Here is a 12,035-nt window from a genome sequence, read left to right on the forward strand (position 1 = left end):
GACTCACCAGCACGCGGCAGCCAGTCAGCGCGGCGTTGCTCCGCCGGGTGTCACCAGGCGCCACGCACCTTCCTTGGTTTCTACTTCCTTGTTTTTATTTTCTCCCTCCTTTTCTCTGTCTCCCAGAGCTATGCTGTTAAGCAAGTGGCTTCCAACATGGGGCACCCCCCACACACTGGGGGGCAGTTTGATTTTTAAGGGGGGCAATCCGAGAATGAATTAGACCAAGTTTAGGCTTCCTCCACCTGAATAGGAGTTCACTTTTTGAATAAGAATTATTGGGGGGGGGGCGTCAGGATTTTAGAGATGCTTAGGTGGGGCATGGCCAAAAAATGGTTGGGAACCACTGCTTTAATATTTTTTTTAAAAAAACAGATCAGGGCAGTGGCCCACCCAGTCCAGCATCCTGTTCTCAGAGTGGCCAAACTGCATGCCCTGTGGGAAGCCCAGAAACAAAAGTGATACCCAGCAGCTTGCTTTCAGAGGCGAGGCAGGACATAGCTGACAGAGCTGGTACCCACTGATAGACTTATGCTCCCTGAACTTGTCCCATCCTCTCTTGAAGCCACTGGTGCCTCCTTTGGGAGCGGATTCCATAGTTTTAACTATGTGCGGTGTTTTCTTTTGCCTGCACCGAATATTCCAACATTGTGGACGTCCACAAGTGCTTATGTGAAAGGAAGAAACGCTTTATCTGCTTTCTGCATCATTTTGTACATCTCTTATCATGTCTCCTTTTACTTGCCTTTTCTGTAAACTGAGAAGCTCAGAAAGTTGTAACCTTTCCGCGCTGGAGAGTTGCTCCATGCTATTGATCACTGTGGTTGACCTTTCTTGAGTGTTTTGCAGCTCTACAACATTCTTCTGGATGTGAGGCAACTGGAACTGTACACAGTACTCAAAGTGTGGACCAGGATTGGTGTTAAATGCTCATAATGATATTTCTCTGCAAGGGGATTACAAGGATTGTTGATTCAAGCCAGCAGAGCCAGCGAAGTCCAGAGGAAAATTGGCCACCCTCCAGGTGCCCGGCTTGAATCCTTGTTGACCTCCCTGGCTGCATTCTCCAGCAGGATCAAGGCGAGGTCTCTTCGGCGATCCTTTTCAACGTGAAAAGGACACACCACTCCTCCCCCTCCCATAACCAGGGGGGGAATGAGACAGACAGAAATATATTTACATGTCTTTATTTCTGTCTTTCAGCAGTACAGAGAAAACATGTCTGTACACTCTCATCACAACTGCAGAGAGAGAATAACTCCACCCATGTACTTCCAGTACAGGGTCATGTGACACTCTGAGCTAACATCCGGTGCTCAGTGCACTGAATAGATCGTCCCTGGTTCCCACGGTACAATCCAATAACATCAGCTTCCTGTTTACCATTCCAGCCACCTGGAGCTCGCTTCTGCATTGCTCCTTTTTCGTAACATCCTCCCCCAAAAGAATCAATGCGTGTTGCAGCAAGCAAAGCGTGATCCAGAGAAGAAAACAAACAGTTGTTATACACATAACACTCCCCTGTTGTTTCAGTTCCACCCTTGGAACTCCCCGCCACTGGTTTCCCCAGTGTATCTCTCTGGTTGTCTGGTTTCCAAGGAACGAGTGCATCTGCACTACCTTGGCTAGCAACTCTCTGTTGTGTCTTTGTCTCTGACTTAGACACAGCTCCAACCTGTCCTCGGTTGTTTACAACAGCAACACATGCAACAGCTAAGTTAGCAAACTCTTTTGAGTACCTCTTGGGTGGTTGACCCTTTGTAACTCTCTCAGACCTACGTACGAGGTGCTGATCCTCTCTGCTTACTGGTCCAGTCTCAGGACTCTTTGGAGAACCAGTTCCAATGGTAAACAGTGGTTCATCCTTCACCTGTGAAGGCCTATCCATTGTGTGAGATTTCCTCTCAATGACTGTGACAACTGAGCTCTCCGAGCTATCAGTGTCACTCTCAGTACCACTGTAATCTGTAAAATCATCATCATCTGAATCGTCCTCAGTGGGAAATGTGTGTACTATCACTCTCTCCTGTTCAGGAGCACTCTCTAGAAATTTTGTGAGAATCACCTGACCAGATTCAGACAAAATTACTCTGTAGAGACCCTTTTCATAACCCACAAAAATGCCTCTGGCATTCTTTACTCCACCTGGAGCTTCTGTTCTCACATGAGACCCAAAAACCTTGAAATGGGCAACAGAAGGTTTTCTGTGGAACAGTTTCTCAAAAGGAGAACTTCCCAACTCTTTTGAAACCTTTCTCATCTTCGTATAACAGAACGACATTAGAGACTCGGCCCAGTACTCATGTGGCAGATGTGAACTAAGCAATTGCGCATTCATCCCCTTTTGCAATTCTCTGTTCACCCGTACACAGACACCCCTGTTCCACGCTTCCGCTGAAACAGCTATCTTGTGTCTTATCCCCTTTTTCTGCAGGAACCTCTGGAAATCCTGTAAAAGAAAAATCTGCTTCTCATCTGTGAATAGACAATCAATGTTAGCATCATGCATATTCTTAACCTTGTCACAAAACTCCTGAAACCTCTCCAAGGCTTCCTGTGGCTTTCTCAACACATAAATCCAGACATAGTTAGAGAAATGATCCACACACACAAGATAAAATCTTGCATTGCCTCTAGATGGTTCTAGAGGACCAATCACATCAGCATACACCCGCTGAAATGCTCTGTTGACCCCGGTCTTCTTCTTGCTCACACCTGCAAGAGAAACTAGGTTAGACACAGATGAATTACATTCCATGTAATCACTTTGTGCAAAAGTCAACAAATATAATCCATCTTTCTCTCTGGCAGAAAGAAATAACTCTCCATCTTTGTAGATCTTGCAGCTCTCAGCATCGTAGGACAGTCTTAGTCCTTTCTTTGCAATCTGTGAAACACTCAGCAGATTGAACTTCAGTTCAGGAACCAAATAAACATTGTTTATTGTCAAGTTCAGACTCTTAAGATAGACAGTGCCTACGCCGGTCGCTTCCAGCTCCTGACCGTTGGCCTGTTTAACAGCGAAGCTTTGCTTCTTAAACGTTGAAAAGAGTTCTCTGTGTGGGGACATATGGACGGTCGCTCCAGTGTCAATAACAAACGAGTTCCCAACATCTGGCGTGGTTCCTTTCGCCATCAAAGCCTTTCCAGGTTTCACCGAAGTCTTGGTATGACCTTTGCCTGACGCCTCAGGCTTTGCTGAGCGGCCCTTCGCTCCTTTTGGCTGACGTGGATTCTTACAGTTCCGCTGAAGATGCCCAGCCTGTCCACAATTGTAACATCGGACAGCGTTCAAAGCTAGAGCTTTCTCTCCAGTAGCTTCATCTGCGGGGGAATTAGAACTCCGTTCCTCCCTCCCCGTCCTTTACTTCCAGTGCAGCAAGTCTGTCCTGTTCATTCAGAACGATGGCAGACACCCTTTCCGCGGTCAAATCTTGAGCCGGGAGGGAACCAAGCTGACTGGCAACGGTTTTGTAAGTCCGATTTAGGCTGTTGATCATCATGAAGCAAAACACTTCCTCCTGCAGACGGAAATTGCATTCCACCATCTGCTGGCGCAGATATTTCATCTCCGTCAGGTGCGCTTGAACATCTCCATCAGGCGCAAGCCTCAGATTGGTCAGCTTCTCAAAATACAGCAACGCTGAAGAACCAGCATCCCTCTGATGTGTTCTACGCAGCATTTCCCAAATTTCCCGTGCATATTCCAAACCCTGAATATGCACCAATTGGTCATCTGACACACACAGAATTATAGCCGTTCTGGCTTTCAGATTCTATGACTCCCAACCTCGTGTTGGAGCTGCAGGGATGGGGTTCTCAATCACGTCAAAGATCCTCTGATTCTGCAGCAGGGCCTTCATCTTTATAGACCAAGATGAATAATTGTCATTAGTCAGGGGAGGTGGATAGGGTAACCCTCCCCCCTTCTTGGAATCCATGCTGAACCCAAGTCTGTGCTTTCTCTCTCAAGCCTGCTTTCACTTTCAAGCCAGTAAAATCCAAAAGTTCTCTTTCGGCTGTTTACTGCTTCACTGGCAGGCAAACCTTTGGGCTGTGTTCAAAATCCTTGCACAGCTGCGCAGAATTCAAAACAATTCCACTTCCCAGGCTCTTTTTGAACCATTCAGTAACTGGCGGTCGTTGCCTAGCAACCTGCTCAGGACGGGAATCCTTATCTACCACAGGAATTCCTGGTATGCAAGCTTGCTCTCAGAGCTTGTTTTTTTCAAACGCAGCTCTCTCGTGAACAGAAAATAACCTTTCTGTGTTCACTCACTTTAGCCCGAAATGCAGCATACCTTTTTGGGGCTCCGTTGCCTCTCGGTGTCCAGCTGTCTGTTCTGTTCAGCTTCTGGCTGCAGGCAGACGCTTTCTTTATCTCCTTGGGTGCAGAGGATGGCAACGATTCATCAACCTCTCACCACTCATGCTGATTCTCATAGATCTTTAGCCATCGGCACTGCTACCAGATGTTGATTCAAGCCAGCAGAGCCAGCGAAGTCCAGAGGAAAATTGGCCACCCTCCAGGTGCCCGGCTTGAATCCTTGTTGACCTCCCTGACTGCATTCTCCAGCAGGATCAAGGCGAGGTCTCTTCGGCGATCCTTTTCAACGTGAAAAGGACACACCACTCCTCCCCCTCCCATAACCAGGGGGGGAATGAGACAGACAGAAATATATTTACATGTCTTTATTTCTGTCTTTCAGCAGTACAGAGAAAACATGTCTGTACACTCTCATCACAACTGCAGAGAGAGAATAACTCCACCCATGTACTTCCAGTACAGGGTCATGTGACACTCTGAGCTAACATCCGGTGCTCAGTGCACTGAATAGATCGTCCCTGGTTCCCACGGTACAATCCAATAACATCAGCTTCCTGTTTACCATTCCAGCCACCTGGAGCTCGCTTCTGCATTGCTCCTTTTTCGTAACAAGGATATCAGGATAAACAACCAGGTTAGACCAAAAATGCAAGTTCAAAGCTTTATCATCTTATAAAATGTTATACAGCTTAGGATGTTATTTCTGTTGTGAAGAGAAAACCTGGAAAGTGGAACAGAAATTGGAATGAAGGAATTGCCCTACAACAAAACTAACCCTAACACACACACCAAGAAAAGGAAAAATACACACACGAAAAAGAGGATCCTGGCTAGGGAGTCTTCTAAAGATAGGAGAGACAAGGCAGGCATGAGATCAAAGCAATGAGGTCAAGTTTTGACTTTTGAAATGTCTACTGTGCAATATTCTCAGAATTTCTTCTTGTGAATTGGTTCTGAATTGTCATTGATGGGAGACTTTATATATGCACATTTCCTGGTGAACAAAAGTGTTCCCCGCCCAGAATCCATAATGCCAGTTGGCTTGAGAAAACAGCATTCTTCCCTGCCAAGATCCAGGTTTTGATCATCTTGATATTTTTATTATTTTTATTTCATTTCTATACTGCTTCATTTAAAAAAATAAATAAATTTTACTACCCACATTAAAACATGGCACAAAACATGTCACAAAGCAATCCAAAATAAAGTATTACAGAAGAAAGTCAACCAAAAAGTACATCCAAAGCAATATAATTAACAGGATACTAAAATGTTATCTAAAAGATTTCAAAGCAAAACATTAAATTGATGCAGTCTGAAGAATAGATGTGGCCATCTGTCATGTATGATCTAGCTGTGATTCCTGCATTGTAGAGGGTCGGACTAGATGGCTCTCAGAGTCTTTTCCAACTCTGCAAATCTATGATTCTGTGAAAAGAGGTAAAGTACAGAATGCACATTAAATGCAGCAAAGTTAGCGGGGGGGGGGGGGAATACTTTAACGTTGCAAAAGAAAACATGACTAAAGGAAGTCAAATATAAAATGCACATTTAAAACAACACAATTAGCAAGAGAATATTCGTGAGGATAGAACACATCTGCAGCTGTTGTTGCCAATCCTGCGAATGGTGGTTCATGGTGGGTGGTGGCTGTGGAAGCCCAGGCTCGATAACCTGAGTCTTTACTAAGAAACAGCCAAACTGGTCTCTCCACATGCATAGGAACTTTTCTTAAAGTAGAGAAGAATTCAGATTGCCTGCATCACCTTTCTTCACCCTTCCTGTAAGCTAAAACCACTCTCAAACTCTTACACACCTCCCACCTCTGGAATGTGGTTAGCTCAAACTTTTCCCAGGCTAAATCTCCTGCGGAAAGCCAAAAACTTCAAAAACACAGCTTTACTAATAATGAAATGATAGCATAGAATTTGAGAGTTGGAGACGTGTTTTAAAAGCATTAACTATGCATATATGAAACAAAAAGGCCTCTGACAAACAATAACTTGCACGGTTAAATAAGTTGGCCCTACTGCTTCTGCTTAGGGTTGCCCTTATAAAGAGAAAAACCCTTCCCTTCCCATTCTAAAACCCTGAAGCTGTGTTGTTAGGGAGCCTTGGTTTTCAAGGCATTAAGGGAACATGAGAGAAATGTTCTGAATCGCCCACGGTCCTCTTATCTTTGGAAGAGGCGCTTGCACATGAAATAACAGTGTTACACTCATTGAAATTGGTTGGGAGAGGCAGAAAGAGCAACATCAAAAGTTTGCAAGAGGTTTTGTTTGGATAAGTGTACAGCTAAACATGCTGGTAACACAGAGAGTGGATTTAATTGGAAGATCTTCCCACTGTATTGTGATGTAACCAATGGAAGTGTAGTTTCATGTATTTTAAATTTAAAGCACTATATAAAGTACCGGTATGTTCCTTTGTTAGATGGGGGTCTTCTCTCTTCATTGTGGCGGTGGGAGGGGGGAATCCTGCTACAGCAGCAAATAAAGATCACCCTCCTAGTTGTATTTTAATCATGACAGCTGAGCCTCTTCTAAAGACCATGAGTTGGAATCAACCATGTATTTGCACCCACAGAAGCCAGCGCAAGGACCCCTGCTAGTGCAACAGAACTATCCCTCCTCTCCTTCCCCACCACACCTTTCGCTCACACACATACTGTGGGATGGGTTTTAATAGGTAGGTGATTGCAATTTATCCCTCCATGCTCCCACATATGTGGGCTAAATAGAGTTTTAAAATCCCACCGTGGACAGCAAAAATTAAAAGCACAGGAAATAGATTGTAAAATATTGTTTTAAGCAAGCCCAGCTATGAAGTAAAGTGGCTCTCTCTTTCTCACCCTGCTTAACAAAGAATCAGGAAACAACTTGGGAAGTAAGTTTCAAATAAGATTTACTTACTTTAAAATCATGCATTGGTTCACAGCAATGGCAGCTGTAAAAACTATGCAGGCAAAATACTTACATTCACAGTATAACCAGTTTCAGGCACATACCTAAATCTGGAGCATGCACGGGGTACACCTGCCCTCATGGTTGGTCAAAGAAAGGAAGGGGGGGAGAAGGAACAGAGGGGAAATGACATCACACAGAGTGTCTGCCTGTCAGCAGTACAGTTCTGTGGACTTAGCCCTTTCACATGCTAACTAGCAATAATACACATTTGTTAGGTTTGGCTGCTAATCTCCCACACATACCACCCCTATTTCCCTAATATCCATCCTGAGAGGAGGAATCTGAGTTCTTCCATCCTATCGTTTGAGGACTGGATCATAAACTTTTACTTTGTTTTCAATATATTCTGCAGCACCATCTAATCCCTAAATGAGATAGCACAGCAAGTAGAGTGAAAGGACCTGGACAAACTCCCCCTCCTTCATGTGTGCACAAACGCCAAGATGAAAAAACAACAACGGTGCAATTCTAAAGCTTCCACAATCCTTAAATTACTACTTGGTCCAATCCATTATGCAATCTTTCTGAGTCTGTATGCACATGGTGGAGGAAGAGGAGTGCTGGGGGAGCGCACCGCCCCCAGCAGCGCAATCCTGGTGGGGTGACATTGCGGCTGTGTGTCCCCCCCCCCGCGCGCTGGGCACCACGTCCCTACGGGCAGTGCACCACGAACCCAGGACGTGCTCTCCGCCCCCCCCCCGTGCCGGAGCATGAAGCTCAGTCACTGTCTGTATGTCTCTGAGAGCCAGTGTGGTGTAGTGGTTAAGAGCGGTAGTCACCTAATCTGGGGAACTGGGTTCGTGTCTCCGCTCCTCCACATGCAGCTGCTGGGTGACCTTGGGCCAGTCACACTTCTTTGAAGTCTCTCAGCCCCACTTACCTCACAGAGTGTTTGTTGTGGGGGAGGAAGGGAAAGGAGATTGTTAGCCGCTTTGAGACTCCTGAAGGGGAGTGAAAGGCTGGATATCAAATCCAAACTCTTCTTCTTCTTCTTCTTCTTCTGCTTCTGTAGAACCAACAGGGGCAGACAGTACTAGATGTTCCAAACCCCAAATAACTATGAAGAGAGAGAATTGGGAAGTGAAACTGACCACCAGTACACCATGCCTCAAAAGTGGCAACAAAGCGGGTAAAAATAAACAGGGGAAAATAAACCAAGACCGCAACCCTATGCACGTGTGAGTCAATAAACCTCACTGAATTTCTGCAGAGGATTGAAAAGCTGTGGAAAAGTTGATTTTTCTGCTAACAGCAGATAGGAATTACTTTGCTTTCTTTTGTATTTCAAAGGTTAGATTGCCCCTGAGATTCTCCCACCTCTTGCTATGAAGGTTTGATCATGTGGAACTGAAAGCAGAGGTGGGTCATTAGCAACCAGATGAGCATTCTGGTTTGTGTAAATTTTGCTTTCTGATTACACCCTTTATGAAAATAAAAGCTGCCATAACCTTCCTGGAACAAGAGCCTCTCTCCAGCCAGCTGCTCCAAGTCAACATCACAGAATCTTAGCAGTTCATTATCACATGATTACTTCAGCTACTTAAGCAGCTATATCGAGAGAGAGAGAGAGAGAGAGAGAGAGAGAGAGAGAGAGAGAGAGAAGACATTTTGGAGTTTTGCCATAAAAACAGGAATGTATTGTCACACATTAGAAATGAAAAGATTTCTTGTGGCAAAGGTTTTCATAGACTAGAATAGAGCTTACCTCAATCAGGGTCCGGGAAGAAGAAGAAGAGTTTGGATTTGAGTGGCAGACGAAGGTGATTGAGTATATGGGACTAGCAGAGATGACGAGCAGAATCCGTGACCAAGGGAAAGAGACGGCGGAAGAAGATTGGAAGAAATTTAAACTTTATCTTAAAAATTCTTGTAAAATTATTGAGTGTTAAAATGTCATGGGTAAAGCATAACAGATTTGCAGCGATAAATGATTGGATAGGAAAGAAAGAGGTTATAGAAAGGAACTAATAAGTAATTGGGACCAGGGGTTGCTGAAAAAAGTTCAAAACAGGGATGCAGAAAAGGGAGGCATGGGGAAGTCGCTGAAACTGGGTATATGAAAAAATTTATGAAATTATACATGTTTATATGTTTGTTTGTTTGTGTTTGTCTTTTGTATTGTTTTATATTATATGTTGAAAAACCAATAAAAATTTTATAAAAAAAAAAAAAAGAAGAGTTTGGATTTGATATCCCGCTTTATCACCACCCGAAGGAGTCTCAAAGCGGCTAACATTCTCCTTCCCTTCCTCCCCCACAACAAACACTCTGTGAGGTGAGTGGGGCTGAGAGACTTCATAGAAGTGTGACTAGCCCAAGGTCACCCAGCAGCTGCATGTGGAGGAGTGGAGACGCGAACCCAGTTCCCCAGATTACGAGACTACCACTCTTAACCACTACACCACACTGGCTCACCAGGGACTGGCTGGGAGCTGAGAAATGGCTGGAAGGGTCAGCCATGGAATCCTCAAGGGAAACTCCAGACTCAGAGCCTGGGGATTGGTGGAGGGACAATGAGAAGAGGTCAGAGGGAGAAGATTGGGAGGAGGTGCTGGAGGGACAACAGGGTTTAGTCAGCAAGAGGAACCAGACTCCAAGGCTGCTGAAGTATCCAGGGAGTCTCCCTCTCTGGCTGTGACTAGCTCCCTTTCCTACACAGGATAATGAGGGCAGAACCGAGATTGGAGGTGCTCAGACACAGCTTGAGACTACTTGGGAAACATCTGAGAAGTCATGGTAGACAGAGACCTTCAATCCTAGCAACTCTATAGATGCAAGACCAAATGGGGAGTGTTGCTGAGTTGCCTGCTGTTTCCTTGAATAAAGATTTACTTCACTGACAACTGACTCTGTTTCTTTGTGCTGACCTGCAACTGACTCCAGCCTTGACAATCAGGTAAATACAGTGCTATCCTCAGGTGGCAGATCTCAGCATGGATATAGAGAAAATAAAGATCTGAGAGTAAGTCAATGAGGCTTGCTGAATTGTCTATCCACACCTCAATTTTTTGCAAGGTAAGCACAGTGGCCATTTATAACAGTAATTGCAATAATATAATCTTCCTAGCTTTGCTATACCAATTTAACACCATGGTCTTGATTGACTGAGTCCTATATTAATAGAATCAAAACTGCTGACCAATCAATTTCACACCGAAAATCTCCCTTGATATTTTTTTTCAGCGCTGGGAAGTGTGATGACTTTGAAGTAGACCTCGGTTCATGCTGTCTCATTGGTTCCTAAGGCCAAACTGGTGGTCCTGCATAACATGACATGAGAGATCTTGACTGGCTCCCCAACATCTTTTCCATTTCCTAAAAGCCATGGGGAAGCCAGCTGGGACCAGGGCCATGTCACCAGCGAAGCAGCTTTAATTATTTCTCCATGTACACATGGGCATAGCCAGGATTTTTGTTGAGGGGTGGGGCAGCCAAAGTTGTTGAGCTTCTTTTAGGAAATCAAAGTTGGGAAATCAAAATACCCTGTGAAGAGGACATTACAGGGGGGCTGGCTTCTGCTGTGGGGGTGGGGTTGCAGAACCTCAAATAACTGAGTACTTTCAATGATTTTCAATAATGTTTGTGGATCTAGGGGGGCAACTGCCCCCCCATGGCTACACCCATGCCTGTTCAGATGATCCCCTCATAGTCACTATTAACCACAGAGCACTTGTCTTTTGCAATTATGATTTGCACTTTACGAGTAATAACACCTCAGAGGGGACTGAGATATGCATCTGGGAACAGGCTCTGAATGGTAGGGTTTAAGCCCCCTCCCATAGTGCCACAGTCCAAATCCAAACTATTCCAGGGTGAGTTTCTTGAAAAAAATAGACATGCATCCAGTTTTGGATGGTCTTCATCAAATGTCATTTGGCCCTCAACATTGCTGTTTTTTATGTTGGATGTGTGACGATTTATATTTGAAAATAAAGATTGATGTTTTAATCTTGTGATTGACCTGCAGCATATGTCACATTAGAGATTCATGGGCCCCTGACGGTGATTGCTATTCAGTGCTGTAATAGAGTTGTCTGAGTGGATATGAGGATGAATCTGGGTTTGTTGCAGGGTCTAGACTCATCTTAACCTTAGCTTCACAGTAACACAAATTAGTTCACAACTTAGGGGCTAATCAGTCTGGCAGGTAATGATACTGAAGAAGTGAGGCTGGCAATGTTTGTGTTGCCAGTCAGTGTCTGCGTTATAACAGTGTGAGTAAATGTGCTAAACGTGATCAGTGTAGCTGTCTCTTTCCTGGCTGTTCATTATAAGAAATAATGCCCATAAATTTGCAGTTAAGGGGAATATTGGGAGCAAGTTGCAAGTGTGAGTAGAGATGAAACCAAGTGTATTTAAGTAGGAAAAATATATATATAAATACATTGCACTGATACAAGGCCGGCTTGCCTTTGTTATTGTGAACTGAATAAAGAACTTAACTGTTGTTAATCCCTATATATACATTGTTATGAGTTTGGGGTATCAGTCTGGATGATACCCTAGGTCTCTTCCATGTGATTCTCTGTATGCAGGGTAGAATCTACAACAAGAAACCAGCCAAACCAGTTCCATTAAGTTAATGGCTTCAGCTGGCCAGTTAAGCACTGCAATTTACAGGTCCAAAGAGGTTGCCATAGAGACAAATGGATGGGCCTTTCCTCACCTCACCTGGCTAGATGCCACATCATCCTAGGATAGGGTTGCCATAAAAGCAGGACACCTCAAAATTGTTTAGCTTT

Source organism: Podarcis raffonei, chromosome 2, assembly GCF_027172205.1.
Source record: "Podarcis raffonei isolate rPodRaf1 chromosome 2, rPodRaf1.pri, whole genome shotgun sequence".
Taxonomy (NCBI): Eukaryota; Metazoa; Chordata; class Lepidosauria; order Squamata; family Lacertidae; genus Podarcis; species Podarcis raffonei.